This window comes from Sapajus apella, unplaced genomic scaffold (assembly GCF_009761245.1).
Source record: "Sapajus apella isolate SASKATOON/1434 unplaced genomic scaffold, GSC_monkey_1.0 scaffold40, whole genome shotgun sequence".
In the NCBI taxonomy this organism is placed as follows: Eukaryota; Metazoa; Chordata; class Mammalia; order Primates; family Cebidae; genus Sapajus; species Sapajus apella.
The window spans coordinates 4,101,723-4,119,420 of record NW_022436980.1 but is presented as its reverse complement, the minus strand read 5'-3'; the positions used below and the strand labels follow the sequence as shown (position 1 = coordinate 4,119,420).

Sequence of the window (17,698 nt, the reverse complement as noted above, 5' to 3'; positions counted from 1 at the left end):
TTTAAAAGGTGATAGGAGGCTGGGCAATGGTGCCTCACACTGTAATCCCCGCACTTTGGGAGGCTGAGGCCCCAGGATTACTTGAGACCGGGAGTTCCAGACCAGCCTGGCCAACGTGGTGAAACCCCCATCTTTCCTGAAAACACACAAAAAATTCACGAGGTCTGGTAGTGCATGCCTGTAATCCCAGCTTCTTGGGAGGCTGAGGCATGAGAATCGTTTGAACCTGGGAGGCAGAAGCTACAGTGAGCCAAGATCCCACCACTGCACTGCAGCCTGGGAGACAGCCAGATCCTGTCAATAAATAAAAATTGGTAGGATGTCAAGAGCGGCAAAGACAATCTGAAGTGAGCTCATCTTCTAATTGCTGCTCTTCTTTCCTTTCGAAATTTTCAGGCATCCAGCCCTGTCCCAGACTCTTTTTCTACAGCTTCAAAAAGCAGTGTATTGGGTTAAAACACACACACACACACACACACACACACACACACACACACACACACAAAACAAGACTTCAAGCTTCCTTCATCTTCTCTATGCCATCAGGATGTGGTCTGAACCCTCTCATAAAAAGAGAAGTCATAGTTAATGAGGAGGTGAGAACACAACAGAGATGAAGCAGAAACACAGTGGCAGAAAGAGAAAAGGACATTTCTTTCCTTAATAAATATTTATTGCAAGTGTCGGCCGATTACCTTTTAAAGATGATTATACACATCGCAGGCCTTTCATCTTTTTCATGTCACAGGTTATTCGAGTTGGGAAAAGTACATGTGACAAGTAAGTGTTGATTTAAATGCAAATTGCCTTTGCTAACCTTGCCTTTAAATTTTAAAAAAAGGTTTGGAAATTTATTAATTTCTTCATGAATTCCTGTTTACAAACTCAAATACTTAGTATCAGTTGTAAATCAAAAACAGTTTGTTAGGTCTTTGTGTGCCGACTTTTGCCACTCCCTGTGTCTTCTAGAAATCTGTGTGTTCACTGCAGTCAAAAGAAGAACAATACGTTTTTTGGTTTGCGCTTTTTTCCCCTCATCTCCTTTCTGTTTACCATGGGACACTGAAAGAATAAACTCCTAGTCCAAATTCATGTGTTTTGTTTACACATATCTTAGGAGGGATCCTAAGACAGTATGTAAAGCAGGGATGTGCTGGGGCAGAAAAAAGATACAGGAAGAGTGGGAGGGAGAAAAGGCCTAATAACAAAACTGATGATTTCAAAATTCCATGATTAGAAGCTAATTTATTTCCAGGTTTTCTTACATGGAGACATTCTGTTTGTTTGAGAAGGAGTCCAGCCCTGTCATCCAGGCTGGAGTGCAATGGTGCCATCTCAGCTCACTGTAACCTCTACCTCCCAAGTTCAGATGATTCTCCTGCCTCAGCCTTCCAAGGAGCTGGGATTACAGGTGCGTGCCACCATGGCTGGCTAATTCTTTGTATCTTTAGTAGAGATGGGGTTTTACCATGTTGGTCAGGCTGGTATTGAACTCCTGACCTCGTGATCTGCCTGCCTAGGCCTCCCAAAATGCTGGGATTACAGTCTTCAGTCACTGCACTGGGACTCCATAGAGAAATTTTAAGTGTCTACTCTAGTGTGCCGAAAACACACGAACTGAGAACATTTGCTATGTTTACCTAAGAAATTGTTCAACCAAAAAAAGATTTTGTCTTTAAGATTTTCAACATCTGAAGAAAAATACCACTAATAAGATAGATGTAAACTTAGGTTTTCCAGAAAGTTCTGAGCTTTGCTTTCTCCCTCTTGCTCCCTCCTTTACAATGGCTTTTCCTCCCTAATCAATGTCTTTTCAGATTTCCTTAGCCCTGCAGCTAAGAGCTAGGCAGTTTAGTGATGATCTATTGGTTTGAAGAGAGAAGCTGTCCTTCCTGGCTAGAGAGCAAAGGGAAGAAATCTTTGAGGGGGCTGCCATGTAAGAGATACTGAAATGGCCAGCGACTAGAAACAAAGGAATAATTACCAGGGATGTTTAACATTTTGAGAATATGGAATTACTGTAAAAATTTACAGCGATGCTTATGGATTAACTAGTTATGAGAGTATTTTGGAGTAGAGAAGGAATATGGACAGCCTCACAGCTGCAAACAAATGCTAAGAAATGTCAAAATTTACCTTTTGATGAATTTGTCATAAAGCTAATAGTACTTAAGCTTCCAAGCTCTCCCTTTGCACAGACCCTGATACGGTTTGGTGCTATGTCCCCACCCAAATCTCAACTTGAAGAGATTGAAATAATACCCATGTGTGTTGGGGAGGGACCTAGTGGGAGGTAACTGAATCATGGAGGCGATTTTTTCCCCATGCTATTCTCCTTAAAGTGAGTAAGTCTCAAGAGATCTGATGGTTTTATGAAGGGGAGTTCCTCCACACACACCCTCTTGCCTGCCACCACGTAAGATATGATTTTGCTCCTCTTTTGCCTTTCATCATGATTGTGAGCTCCCCCCGCAACAACCCCCAGCCATGTGGAACTGTGAGCCAATTAAACTTTTCTTTACAAATCTCCTAGTTTCTGGTATGCCTTTACTAGCAGCATGAGAACAGACTAGCACAGATCCCAGTGAGTGCTGGGTGTTGTATTGTGTTATCAAGTAAGTGAGGAGGAGCGGGGAGTCCAAGTTGCAAAGAGGAAGTATTTCTCAATGAGTTTTTTTGGGGAAATGTCTAAAAAATTTCAGAAATAAGGGACAAGAATCTCCAAGCCTGAAGGGATTGATGGTTATTTGATTTCTAATTCCAAATAATGACTTCCTTTTAAAATAATTTTGTATATTAAATTTTGTATTCTCAAGAGCCTTCCCAATTTTGTTCTTTTTAAAAATTTTATAAAAATTATTTAAAAAAATTTTTGTGGATACACAGTACATGTATATATTTACAGTATACATGAGATGTTGGGATACAGATATGCAATATGAAATAAGCACACCATGGAGAATGACATATCCATCCCCTCAAGCACTTATCTTGAGTTACAAACAATCCAATTACATTCTTTACTTTAAAACATATTTTTATCATTGACTATAGTCACCATATTATAGTATGAAATAGGTCTTATTCATTCTTTCTAAATTTTTTGCACATGTTAACCATCCCCACCTCCCCCAAATTGCACACTACACTTCCCAGCTTCTGGTAACCATCCAAGTCTCTTTGTCAATAAGTTCAACTGATTGAACTTTTAGATTCCACAAATAAGTGAGAACATGCGATGTTTGTCTTTCTGTGCCTGGCTTATTTCACTTAACATAATGATCTTCAGCCTCTTCCATGCTGTTGCAAAACTGGATCTCATTCTTTTTTATGGCCAAATAAGAACAAATTTAATAATCCAATCAAAAAAGGGCAAAGGATTTAAACAGACATTTCTCAAAAGTACACAGTCCCGCTATTTTATTTATTTATTTATTTATTTATTTATTTCGACACAGTCTCTCGCTCTTTTGCCAGGCACCAAGCTGGAGTGCAATGGTGTAATATTGGCTCAATGCAACCTCCGCCTCCCGGCTTCAAGCAATTCTCCTGCCTCAGCCTCCTGAGTAGCTGGGACTACGGGCACATGTCACCACATCCATTTAATTTTTGTATTTTAGTAGAGATGGGGTTTCACTATGTTAGCCAAAATGGTCTCGATCTCTTGACCTCGTGGTCCACCTGCCTCAGCCTCCCAAAGTGCTGGGATTACAGGTGTGAGCCACCATGCCTGGCTGACATCCCCCCAGTTTTCTAAATCTCAGGACCCACAAAATCTGGATCATCTCTGCATGCATTATGAGTTATTTATCCTTTATGATTTAAAACTGATTTAAGATGTGAGAAAGAAAAATAGCTTGGAGCAGTCTGAAGAACCTGAGGTCTGCAAAATGTAACAAGCCCAGAGAAGCAAGAGCTTGGGGATTCAGTCACATCCTTTGCAACCATGTCCCGGGTAACTGTTTAAAGACATTTTGTTTTTACTTTCTTTCATGTAGTTTCCAGACTAGCTGATAAATATCTCCAAATGTTACCACAACTTATGTAACGTGACCCTAAACCATTATCTTCATTTTCCTGGAATTTATAATATAAGAAGCCATGTATAGCCAATCAATAGTTGATGTTATTTCAATGAAACAATATACATTTTTGGTAAATAGCTTAGAAACTATCCCCTAGCTTCTTTTTTTTTTTTTCCTCTTTAAAAACCCACTTGTAATTGCTGCTAATTGGAGCATATATTCAGGGTAATTTGAATTAGTGATTTTTGGGCTGCAGTTCTCAACCACGGCCCAAACACTCTACGTATATTAATTTTGCCTTATTTTCCTCCTATTGATTGACAAACACATTACTTTTGGTAATAAGAATTTATAATAAGAATTACATTTCTTAAAAAATAGAAATGTATGGTTATGGAGTTAAAAAAAAAAAAAAACTATTGAAGTTTTTGAGATCATGTTTCCTTACTACCACATGGTGGCAGTATCCCTAATATCCTGAGTGTAAATAAATGTTTTCCCTGGCTTCAAGTGCAAAAACAATGTTTACAAAAGGGAGTGGGGGAGGGAAGCCCTTGAACATATAAAATTGTATTTTGTTTGGCTTGTTTATATTGTGACAATTCTTTATTAAATCAGTCATGAATTTGATGGAATAAAATAATGCTTTGTTTTTTTTCAATTTTCAGATAATACATATGTTCTTTTAATTCTATATCTGGATGTCTTTAATAGTAATTAAAATAAACCTTAGGTGATGAGAAATACTATATTTCATATGTTCCTTGCTTCTCACACTTGAGGGAGATGTGGTCAGGAGCAGGGAAGTCCTGTGTTTCTAGGGCTCTGTATATTCCTCAGTGCTTCATACTTTTAAAGAAAACATTAAATATCAAACATCATTAATTGAATTACTGCTGAGACTACAAGGAATTCTTTAACTACTGAAAGATCTGGGATTATATTATTACTTATATTTAAAATATGCTAATGATACTCATTATGATAAAATAGGTGTTATAATTTGGGAGAAAAAAGATATCATTGCAGGCTTTTGCCGGGGTGCTGATGATGTGTCTCCTGTTTTGCAGCCAACTGGACACCACTGTGGAGATTTAACGTGGAATCACTAGATTTTCTTGAGCAAAAAAGAAACCCGCAGTCTCTCTGTGTACTAAACAGACCGTTGGCAATATCTAAACAGCTGTTGGCTGTATGATCCATATTTGGCTAAAAACAAACCCATCTGTATTTAATGCATTATTGCCAAAGTGTAGTAACATGCTGTTTCCAGTCTGAAAACACTGGTACCCTCATGTGAGACGATCAAATTGAAAATCTCACAACATGGCTCTTGCACTTCTTGGCTATGCAAGCAGAAATCCTAGGTGTGTGCCAGTGGATGGTAAAACCTGTTTCCAGAGGTTTCGGTTGGGAGGTGAAGGGGAAGGCAGTGGATAGACACAGACTAGATAATCCTTTCCCTTGATAAATTCTTTAACTATTTTAGCCTGCCTTTCAGAGTAATTCCTTAGTAAATATTACCTCTATAAATGTACTTTATTTTTAAATATATAAAGTGATTAAAAATATATATTTAATGCTAGAAAAATTAGAAAGAGAAAAAAAAAGAAAATAGATCACACGGTTTTATTCTACCACAGTTTACATATATGTACCACTTCTGAGTAAAGTTATTAATTAATGATCCAGGTAATTAACAGGACTCAAACAATCCATTTACTGGGATCATCATTGCACCTGCATAACAAGTGACAAAATAGACTAGGAGAGGTCAGGAAACTTGCTAAATTTGCTTATCTCTTAAGTGCTCAAAGATTCCAACCCAGATTTGTCTGTCTTCGAGCTGGGGCTTTAGCCGCTGCAGCACATCACTTCACATTAAGAAAATAATGCTATTCACAGAATATGTCCCTAGAGGTCAATGGGATATAGACAACTGTTTTATGATTATTTAAGATGCAGTTGAGACTTTGAAAGCTACATTATATAATAACTACAACTATAAACAATAGTTTAGCTCGGTCATGAAAGAAATATTCACAAATGTGCTAAAATGTATCTATAAACAGATATAGGATTTCCTACTATTTATCATTTAAAGAAAAAATGTGTTAGTTAATGAATTTTTAAGTTGATTAGTATAATGGAATCTTCCTCTAAATACTAGCACTTATTTTATTTGACAAAACACTGAACAGTTTGGGAAGGTTCTTGTAGTTTTTCATGATTTGAATAATGCAAGAGCTTTTGCTCATTATAGGCAAATGTTCCAATCAACCTCAAAGAACGCTTCACCTGGAAAGCTCTAACTAAATGAGCATTTTTCTCTGCCTACCACTAGCACCAGCTCCCGCAGTAAACAGTCAACAGCTGGAGTGGTAACAGGGAAATCTCAGTGCAGCTAATGAAAGCCCCATATTTCACATCTTAGAGGCTGTAAAATACTTTTTAAGAAAAAAGAATAGTTACAAAAATCTCACTTCTTTGAGTGTAAACCCAAAGATCTGTTATTGTTAAAGGAATGAACTCTCTGTACTAGTAATCAAATTCATAAAACTATAAAATGTAAATGAGGATAATTTATAAAGTGATTGGTTTTGCAACATGCAATGTCACAATCCCATCCAAACAACTAAGATGTGTCTGGAGTATAATTAAATCTAACAATCAATATTTTTAAAACACTTTTCCCCCTACTTCTCAAGTGAAATAAAGAAGTGCTGGGAACATTATGGAAATGTTCAACTAAATGCTGCCACGCTGCATGATACAGACTATATTAGTCCCGATACACCGCAACATTCTTGAATATGTATTTTTAAACACGTTGACAAAATGCCACTTCCCCAGGAAGCCATTTTAAATAATTCAGATTAACTCTGAAAAAATGTTTGCTAAGCCTTTTGTTTAATTCAAGTTTCTCTTTTGCCCCCAACCTGTGTCTGGTTTTGCTCAAAAATATTTAGAATCAACAGTGCAAGCACCCTTCTGATATACTACTACTAAAATTCCTAAAATTCTAGGACAATTAGAGAGACTTGGGGCCAAACACAAGGCCATAATATTCCTGTATTAGAAAAGAATTTCAGTATTCAGGAGAGAAGACAGAAAAAAACAAATGAAAGGAAGACATGAGTGAGACAGAAAGTTAACAACGGAGAGTTGAAATAGCACACATTTAGAAAGGTAGGCACAGTAGGAAAAGGATAAAAAAGAGTTGTTAATGCTGCAGCGATATGAAAAGAACGAGGAGAGAATAAGGGTAATTCTAGGAAAGACATCCCTCAAACTCATTTAGTGCTCAAAGGAATTATGTGAAAGAATTGTTGACCTTCACGGTGTAGCCTTGTGGAAAGAAGATAGACAATGAATGTGAGTCAGACTGTGTGCTTATTAATTGTGTGGCCGTGGCAATTAATCTCAAAGTTTGCTTTAAAGGTAAAATTGGAATTTTTGAGCCTTAAACTATATCATCTGACATATACAGCAATATCTAACATATTCTATGACTTTTAGATTAGTAAATATTTGATTAGTGATAATTTAGGCTTCACTTTACAGATTAAACACTGGACTTCAAAAAGATTCCAGGGAAAACAGCTTGGAAACCCCTTTGTTTTTAAATGTCTGTCATGTACCTAGCACAGTCCTTACTGTAGGCTCTCACTAATTGGTTGCTACTATACACTTCAGGGTTTGCTAAGGGCCCTGTCTTTTCTCACCATTCAAAAGTCATTTTGGCATCACCTGATGAGACCTAAAAAAAGGATTGTTGTGAAAACATATTCTTTAATACAAAATAAAGAGTTTAAATTACAAAAACTTAAAGTGGCCCTTCTTTACAACTTCTAAATACAGCTAGTGCTCGACTTAAGGCCACGGTCAGGATCGTGGACCGGTCGTAACACGATTTGGTCGTAAGTTGAGTAGGCTATATGTACAGTTGAAATGGTGCACGCGGAGATGGTAGTGCTGCCGGAAGCTGGTCCACACTGTCATACACCCAGCTGGGCAACGTTTGCGCTGCCAGACGTGGAGCAGTCGTGGCTAGTGATTGTGGTCGTAAAGTCAAATGGTCGTAAGTTGCATAGGTCGTAAGTCGATCAGTACATGTAAAGGCTTTGTTCTGCCTGAGACTTTATTAAAACCCTAACTACTTTCCCTCTATGCTGCTTCTTTCATGGTCTCATTCCATCAAGCCCTGTCTTGTACAACTTCAGATTCACTTTCTACAATGTAAAGGGGAAGTGCACTTGAATTCTGTGTTCTCTCCCTTTCTTAAATAAGAGCTGGTCACACAGAAAAATCCAAAGTAACAAAGTTAAAAGCAAATCTGTTTTTGACTCAGTTATCCCTTGACCACTATCCTTGTCTTTCTTTTCAGAATCTCAGAAAAACAACAAATACTCAGTGACTCCATTTACTTATCACGCATTACTCACTGCTTCTTAATTTCTCAATAACTGCCCTACTCCCAGTTATTACCCAGAAATTGCTTTTCCCGAGGTTTACAGCAATCACCTCGTCAGTTATCTTACGGTAACTCTGCCAATATATTCAAAAACCACTGAATTGTGTACCAATTGTGAATTGCATGGTATGTGAATTATATCTCGATAAATCATATACATACATATACATAGACATAAGTACATGTATGTGTTCATGTGTGTGTGTATTTTATATTTTTATATGTTACAAATACTATATAAGTATATATATAATAGATCAAACAGACCTGCAAACAACAGAATTTTCTTATGCATTTCCCTTGACCTGGCTACTGTTTTGGGCATGTCCTTCATGCCTCCCATATTTGAATCCCCCCTCTCTGGGCTTCTGTTGCGCTGCATTCTTCTAGATCTCCTGCCACTGCTCTGATCCACCTTATCTCTGTCATTGACTCTTCTTCCTTCTGATCTCCACTGAACTTAGAGGCTTAACTTAAACAATGATCTATATATTTTCCCTTTATGGTATATTTTCTGGGTTACCTGTTTATCGCTTCAACCATCACTTTTCTTTTGATTAGCTCTAGGTACATACCTGCTACCCTGATCTCACACCAAACACTGCAACCTGACACTGCCGATTATCTTTGCCTGTATGTCCCTATTCAAAAGTAAGTTTGGCTTCTATCTATCAGCTCATTATTCTGTATTACTTGTCCTTCTTCAAATCTTTCAGGAAAAGGTGATTATGAACCAAGATTTGGGACTGTAGGGGATTGACTGCTAGTATTTCAATCCCCTAGTATTTCAATAGGCTTTTGAGAGTAAAACACAATGGTCTAGGCAACAAATGGTATATTAGGTCGTATGAGCCATGTTATTGAGCCTGTCAAGTTATTTACTTTTCTCTTTCTCAGCACAGCTCATACTCTCTACGTCCTCACCTCTAATTTACTCCTTAGCGCACTGAAATCTGACTTTCATTCCCATCACTTCTCTGAAACTACTTTGGCAAAGATCATTAAGATGACCTCATTGCAAATCCCCTGGACAGTTTACTCCTTGTCTTACTAGAAATTGCTTTCAACGCTCAAACTTCTTTTAGAAATACGATTCTTCTTTGCTTTCCATGAAACAAACAAACTGGGTTCTTGTCCCACCTTTTATCTTACCTTACTTTTCTTCACTGGTTCCTTTTCTACTCTCTATTTTAAAACTGGCAGTGGGCACTTATCTAGGGTTTTCTTTGACTTTCCATTTAATCTGCATGCTTTCTAATGGGGCAGCCTACCTTGAAGTTCCATTTACATGCATGGGAATGTCTTTTCTATCTTGAGCACTGATTCCCCTCTTGAGTTCAAACCACTGAATTCAACAACCAGCTAGACATAGTCATGTAGGCAACCAAATCCCAAGTGTCCCTAACTGAGCTCTTTATCTGCACCCAATTCCAGCCAACGTTCTCTTCCTCCTATTGTCCAAATAATACTTGTAGAATAAATAAAAGAGGAAAATAAAGGGGGAAACAAGGAAGATGAGAAGGCAGGAAGGTAAAAACAGTGTATCTGGAGAGTAAAATTTTCACATCCATTAAACTATTCTCCAATACTTATTGATGTTCATGAAGAACTATGGTTTCAGAAAATGGTTTCATTCTCAGAGAAAACTCCCTCCTGTCTCACTGCCTTTCCCCATCAAGTGTCTCTTAAACTTGCTTATACTTTAAAGAATATCATTCTAACCTCTCTGCCTAATCAAGCCTAATCAGCCATCCAACTGCACAGCCTAGTCCTCAAGAAAAAGACAACTTCAGGGAATTCAGGCTTGTTTTTCACAGAAAGACCATAAAGATTCAGGTTCAGCCACACCAGTATTTATGTTATATATCAAACGCATCCAGATCACTGACATATGTGTGATATTTTCTAAGCATTCCACATGCATTGAATCACAGGTTTTTATAACCTACAACTCTATGCTGTAGATGCTTTATCTTTATCCCCTTTTCTTTATACCTCTCATCCGGTGTAACTGGGGCACAAGCAAGCTCCAAAAAAATCATGCCCAAAGTCACAAATATTAAGAAGACATCGGAGACTAAATTGAAACTTAAGCAGTCTGGTTCCCGAACCTATGCCTGTAACTACTAGATTGCTCTGGTTCTCTGGTGGGTGAATAAGTGAACCAACATTTAGTGTGATTTCATGGGTACTAGGAAGGCTCAATTTCTTTGAATAGGCCTTCCTATCATCTATTTGCTGATGTCTAAAATTTCAGGTCAGAGCCTAATTCCTTTAGTGAAACAGAGGGATCTCTATTCAAATGCAAATTAAACTTTATCTGTCCTTTATACCTTACTACAAATTGATTTAGCAAGACATTTTGCGGCAGCAGATTTTGATCCTGGCAATGTCCAAGGGAACACTAAAATGACTCAGATTATAAAATAAAGTAGGATTCTTAGCAGAGGAAAATGGGTAGAGGGCAAGGATGTCAAGGTTGCAAATGCTTCTCAGGCTTGCCTAAATTGGCTACATATTTTTAGGGGACATTTCAGGGGGTATGTGTGCTTTTGGGTTTTTTTTTTTTTTTTTTTGGTGTACTGGGGGTTTCAATATTTTCATCCAAGTAGGAAGATCAAAACAGACCTAAATTTGCTGTAGAATAGAAAAAGTACAGAGGTTCCAACCTATGGAATATAACCTTTAGTGGGATTGCAGAATTACTACAATTTTTTTTTTTTTTTAAAGACAAGGTCTCAGTCTGTTGTCCAGGCTGGAGTACAGTGTTGCAATCACAGCTCACTGTAACCTCTAACTCCCAAGCTCAAGCCATCCTCCCACCTCAGCCTCCTGAATAGCTGGGACTATGCATGGTGGTATGCACCACCATGACCAGCTAATCGTTTTCATTTTTTGCAGAGACAGGGTGTCGCTATGTTGCCCAGGCTGATCGCCAACTCCTGGTCTCAAGGGATCCTCCTGCCTTAGCCTCTCAAAGTGCTGGGATTACAGGCATGAGTCTCTGTGCTTGGCCACAAGGCAATCCTTGAATGTATATATTCACCAAGCATTGCTTTTTGAGTGAATAAATAATCCCACTCATATGCAAATGACTGTTTTCAAAATTTATAGATTCTAATTATAAATATATTTGTAAACAATTATCAAGTTAATTTATAAATTATATAAAATCAATTTATAATTTACTATCTACAAATTTTGAAAAACAGTATTACACACATCAGAGGGACTTACTATGTATTCACTCTAAAAGCATGGTAGTTTTGCCATTATAAGTGTTCTTAAATAATTTGGAACAGGAATGAGTAAAGAGTCTATTTTTTAACCTTATTTTTGAATTTTAAACTATGACCCAGGGAAGACATTGGAATGAGGTTGAATAAGTTTGGTATTCTTCTATGTGCTTTATTTATATATGTAAATGATGGTGCTGAACTCAAGATAATATCTTTTCATTGGCATCAATTTTGGGGTGAATAGTTAAAAATTGTGTTGAGGCACAAAAAGGAATGTATCTCTGGGTCAGCACCCTGAATAGTGCAGAGACAGGAAAACAGATACATGTGTGCCTGTTGCACTTTATTGCTATATAGAGCAACACAACATGTTCCTGCATTCTTTTACCTTTGCCTCTTTAATTCGGCAATTAACACACTCGTAACACGTAACAAATCAAACTATGGCTTTCTAACAATTATCATATCTAGATACCTTAACAAGATCGGTGCAGATAAGTTCATTGAAATATCCATTGGGCCACAGTCATCAGCTGCATTTGAGATCAAATCAGGCTATTAAACCACAGGCCAGAGCATCTGTGATTTGCATGAGTAATTAGAAATGATTAATAGAATGTCTTGCTTAATTAAACTTATCTCATAAGGGCACCTCTTGAAAACTCATGAGCTTGGCAATTCATAATCACCCCAGATAGGTTGGGCATTTGATTTTTTTGACTCTGATGAAGAACGTTTTGACTATTCTTCACGATTATTTTAAATAGACATGATTTAATGGTACAAACAATCTGTGTCTTAGATGTCCTAGTTAAAAATGCTATAGAATAGCGTACAAAACACAAAGTTATGGTGTTTCAGGGAACACTATAACTGAGAAGAGAATGGAGATTATTTTATTCAGCCTAGCCACTAAGTGATGTGCCTAGTTCTTGAATACAAGCATAGCAACATTTAAGAAAAAATTTTATTCAAATGTTTGCTTCATTTTGAGTTCAACAATTAAGATGAAGAATAAGACAAAACCTGCTAAGTGTCTACAAGGTACCAAGCCATAAATTAAATGTTGCCATCAATAAAAAAAGAGTAAAAATGAATTGTTTTTGAAGACTATTTTTGAATTTAAATAGTATAAAGTAGAATGGGATAAATATTTTTTACAAAACAAATACTGGTCATATGCCAAATTACTTAGCTGTAATTTTTAAAGTCAGGAAGATGAGTTTACAGCAAAAGCTAAAGGAAGAGTCTAAATACCTACAGGGTATATACTCTGGCCTTGCCATAAGTACTGATCTTTGTCCATGTATATACAAGAAATTTGTGTTTCTAAACCTAACAGGATTGCTACAGATCACTAAAGAGCTTATAAAAGTACCAAAACTTCTGAACGTGGCTTTTTAGTTAAAACTCCTGAAGGACTGGGTCCTTCTCAGTTTTGGAACTTTTACTGTGCAACTATAGAATAGGGACTCAATACACTCGTCCAGGAGAGCTGAAATAAGTGGCATATAGTTGAGTGATGTCTGATGTTTAGAACTAGCTATTTCTCAACTCAGCGTATGCATCCTGTTGATGCTGCAACTGCTCATTGATGTAGTAAAAAAGACAAATTGTTTAAATGTTGAGGGTCTTACCATGGGAAAGTAGGTTTGTGTGTAGAAACAAGGATATGGAAAGCCATTCCAAAGACTCCTGATAAATAATTCATTATGTGCAAGGGAGCACTAATCTAGACCTGTAGCAAGTAGTACAATGGAAAGAGCATCGATCTGTGTTATGGTCCTGGGTCTGCCATTAATTGGTGGTGTGATCTTAAACTCCTTAATCCCTATGAATCCACCACCTTTGCCTATGAAGTAAGATTTTGCAGGGTTTGAACTAGATTTCTTTTGTGTTCTTTTCTCTCTCCTTCCTTCCTCCCTCCTTCCCTTTCTCTTTCACTCGCACTCTTTCTTTCTCTGTTTCTCTCTTTTGTCAGGGTCTCTGTCTGTTGCCCAGGATGGAGTGCACTGGCACAGTGTCAGCTCACTGCAACCCCTACCTTATGAATTTCAGTGATTTCTCATGTTCAGCCTCCTCAGTATCTGGGATTACAGGTCTGCACCACCATACCCAGCTAATTTTTCTATTTTTCATAGAGATGGGGTTTTGCCATGTTGGCCAGGCTGGTCTCAACCTCCTAGCCTTAAATGATCTGCTTGTCTCAGCTTCCCAAAGTGCTGGGATTACAGTTGTGACCCACAGCACCTGGCTGAACTAGATAATTTCTGAGACTTCTTACCTGTCCCAAATTCTGTGATTGCATTTTTCAAAATATGTTAAAAACTTAATAAACATTCTGTGAGAATGTATTCTATGATAAAAAAGTTTACTAAACACTGGATAAATCTTTTTAATAATATAATTTTTTGTGACTTTACTAAGGTTCATTTTATGACTCTCCAGTTGAGTCTCATCAAGCTTATTTGATGATGAAACATATCTTTTTATGTAAAACCTATTGTCCACTAAAGACATGGTCATATTCCACAGACTAGAGTTTGGGAAAAGCGCATTTATGATTTTGAAAATTCTCTAAAAGCCCGTAGCCAGAACTCATCACAACAACTAATACTCCAGTGAATTTCATACATCCTTATTGAGTGACTCCTACATAAAACACTTCCAAATATTATCTTGCTGATTCATCACAACAGATTGGTGATATAAAGATCTCATATTACAGGTGAAGAAGTTGAACTTTGAGAGTTCAACGGCTGACCTATTGTCACAAAATAGGGAGGGAAGTTGAAATTGTAAACCAGTTTTTTGAGTCTACCGGGCTTTCTACCTTGTCTCACATCCTTTCACAACTACCAAAGCCACCCTTTAACCTTTTTACCTCAGATTACCTCAGCAGGGTAACCTGAAGTGGGTTTCTCTGCATGTGGTGCCAGGCACAGGGAGCAGTGCCCATGAGCCACTCAGAAGAGAATAATAACTACCATTCATTAATAATACAATAGAGGCCACAGCCCTGTCATATATAGTGGTTCAGACACTCAGGGTGATACCTGGTGGAAACTTCTTCCTGTAATTACTTCTGTGATTCAGTACACATCATATTCTAATAAAGAAAAAAATAAATAATACATATTTGACTTTGAGAAATCTATTATATAAGGAGGAATTTTTAAGATTCAACTAACTACTTTAAAGATAAGAGTCTTGTTCTGTTGCCTAGGCTGGAGTGCAATGGTAAGATCATGGCAGACGGTAATCTCAAACTTCTGGGCTCAAGCGAGCCTCCTGCCTCAGCCTCTTGAGTAGCTGGGACTACAGCTGTGTGCCACTATGATTGGCTGTAAAGAATAATTTTTATGACATATATTTGTTTTAAATTTGTAAAATCAATGTCTTTCTCAATCATTTGCTTTCCATGAACTTATAGTCCCAGAGAAAGCTGACTTGCCTACCTTCACAACTATTTTTACAGAAGAATTTCATTCTTTTTTTATAGGGAAGGCATGGATGCACTGTGAAATTAGTAACTAGCTACACCTCAGCAACCCAGTGGTTGCTTAGGATTCCAAGGCAGGCACCACAATTTTCTTGTTACTTAGCCTATGACATGTCATCTCGAAGTAGGCTGTTCTCTGTGGTAGAGTAAGATGAACCTCAGTAAGCATAGGTTTTATAACAGATTTAAAAGGATTAGACATAAACAGGACAGAATAAAGCAAAAAATAATCAGCTGTAGTTAAGTAAAACTTTCTGATAAATTTGTAGAAGATTTCCCCTGAACCAAATGTTTACTGAATTTACTGTCTTGTAGTTACCAAGAAGTCCAATCAAGAGACAAAGGAATTCCAATACTGATTTTTGCCAAACTGATGTTCTACTCCCAAGCACATAATTTTGAAAGAAGACACCAAAGTAATAGCTTAGTGTCTTTTCAAAATATGAAATTAACACAGCCTCAAATTTTCCAACAAAATAGTCCCAAGGCCAACAGTTTGACCACAAGGAATGTCATCACCAAACGATTCATCTTAATAAGCTGCACCATATTTTCCACCTGAATGAGCGCATTCTTTTTCCCATAGTCACATAATAAGAACATGATGGAGGTGATTAGAATAAGGAAGGAAGAAAATGACTAAAGAGGATTCTATGTTCTATGCCTCACTTTCCCCACTTCTAAACTAGGATGAGTTATTCGTATTCTTTAAATAGTGGCAATCAAAATAAACAAACTCCTCCCACACACCATAATTAAATAGGATCTAGGTAAATAAGTTCTTAATGAAGCTTGTGGCTTTTTCTTACCTCTGGCTTTTCTGGAACTGACCCTCTGAAAATACAGTGAAAGAAGAGTCAACCCTAGTGAAAAGACCAAAGGACCCTACAGGATCACTGACTACAAAGTCCATGGAAACACTAAGGGGCGGTTGTGACCTTGATCAGATTTACTCAAGGGAACATCTTACAGGTGATAGACAGATGGACTCAAATCCAAAGCCCAGAGTTCTCCTATGGACTCTGACAGTACCTACATGCTTGGGTAACTAACTGCAGTTTTCTAAGTTTGACTCCTCATCTGGGGTCTTGACTTTTGCCTTGACTGCTTCACAGGGTGGCAAAGGGGATCAAATAATATATGAGCACATGTATTGAAGTATAAAATGCCATAGAAAGACACATAGAGCACCCCGTCTGTAGGCTATTTAGCCCCTCGTCTACCTCTGTTAAATTACCTACTCAATGGGACATCTGAGACTCTATTTATAGAAAGACTGACTAGAATAATACTTATGCCAGGGCCAGTGACCTGCTGTGCATCGCATGCCTATGAAAGCTGATTTTAGTTGTTTCTGTGAGATACTTTCACAGCTTCCTCAGTAAAGAGTTACCAGACTCATGCGTGCGTGTGTGTGTGTGTGTGTGTGTGTGTGTGTGTGTGTGTGTGTGTTTAGAGATGGGGGTCTCCTTATGTCACTCAGGCTGAAGTGCAGTGGTGCAATCATAGCTTGCCATAATCTAGAACTCCTCGGCTCAAGTGATCCTCCTGCCTCCGTCTCTCAAATAGCTGAGACTACAGGTGTGCATTACCATGCCTAGCTAATTTTTAAATTTTTTTTGTAGACATGGGGTCTCACTACTTGCCCAGGCTGGTCTTGAACTCCTTAGCTCAAGTGATCTTTTCATCTTGGCCTCCCAAAGTTCTGAGATTATAGGCATGGGCCACCATGTCCTACTCCAGATTCTATTGTTATAAAACAGCTTTGTGGTATGCTCTACTCCGTAGCTGTCATCTTCCATCTTTAGCGTGTGGTAAGATCAACGCAATCACTCATATGGTGAAGACAGAAAAGAAACTGAAGTGAGAAATAGGCAAGACTTAGGAGCAGATTTGTGAATGAAAGTGTGGTGAGATGCTATTCGATAGAACAAAGTCATGTAACACATTATCTGGTGCCAAGGTGGCTAGAGCAGCAGTAATGGTCATTAGGGAATGGAAAATCATTTATAAGGAATAAGAACTTAAACACTATGCACCATATCCTTACATACCCTAATAAACCCAAGCTGCCATATGTCCCCTTCGATATGAGGATGGACTCAAACAGTATCGAAAAGACATTTTTATAATCATTAAAATATTTCAGGTGGTGCCAGGAGAATCCAAAAGCCCTCCACAAAATTCTTCTCAGAACAGGAGGTCCTAGCTAGCTTTCCAAAGTCCTCCAAGTAGGTTCTCAAAATGTTCAAGAAGGAAACTCAGGTCTTAGAAATTAATGAAAAAAGATGATTTTTAATTATCTCTGGTCATACACCTTCCTCTATACCCCAAACTCCACTCCTAACTGATTAGGTTTACTGATTCATTTCTCTTATTCTGATCCTCCTGTCCCTCTTCTGGAGCACTTCAAGTTCTAATTTTAAAATATCTATCCTTTCTTAGCTCTTTTTAATTC

At 37.7% G+C, this 17,698-nt stretch overlaps 1 long non-coding RNA gene across 1 annotated transcript; it reads right to left on the bottom strand.

The window, feature by feature from the left end:
- Positions 1-1,274: 1,274 nt before the first annotated feature.
- LOC116565581 lies at positions 1,275-3,552 on the bottom strand. The gene is made up of 2 exons (XR_004275515.1): positions 3,522-3,552; positions 1,275-1,350 (listed from the first exon to the last, which is right to left on the bottom strand). It is a non-coding gene; the product is annotated as an uncharacterized LOC116565581 (long non-coding RNA).
- Between the last annotated feature and the right edge of the window lie 14,146 nt (positions 3,553-17,698).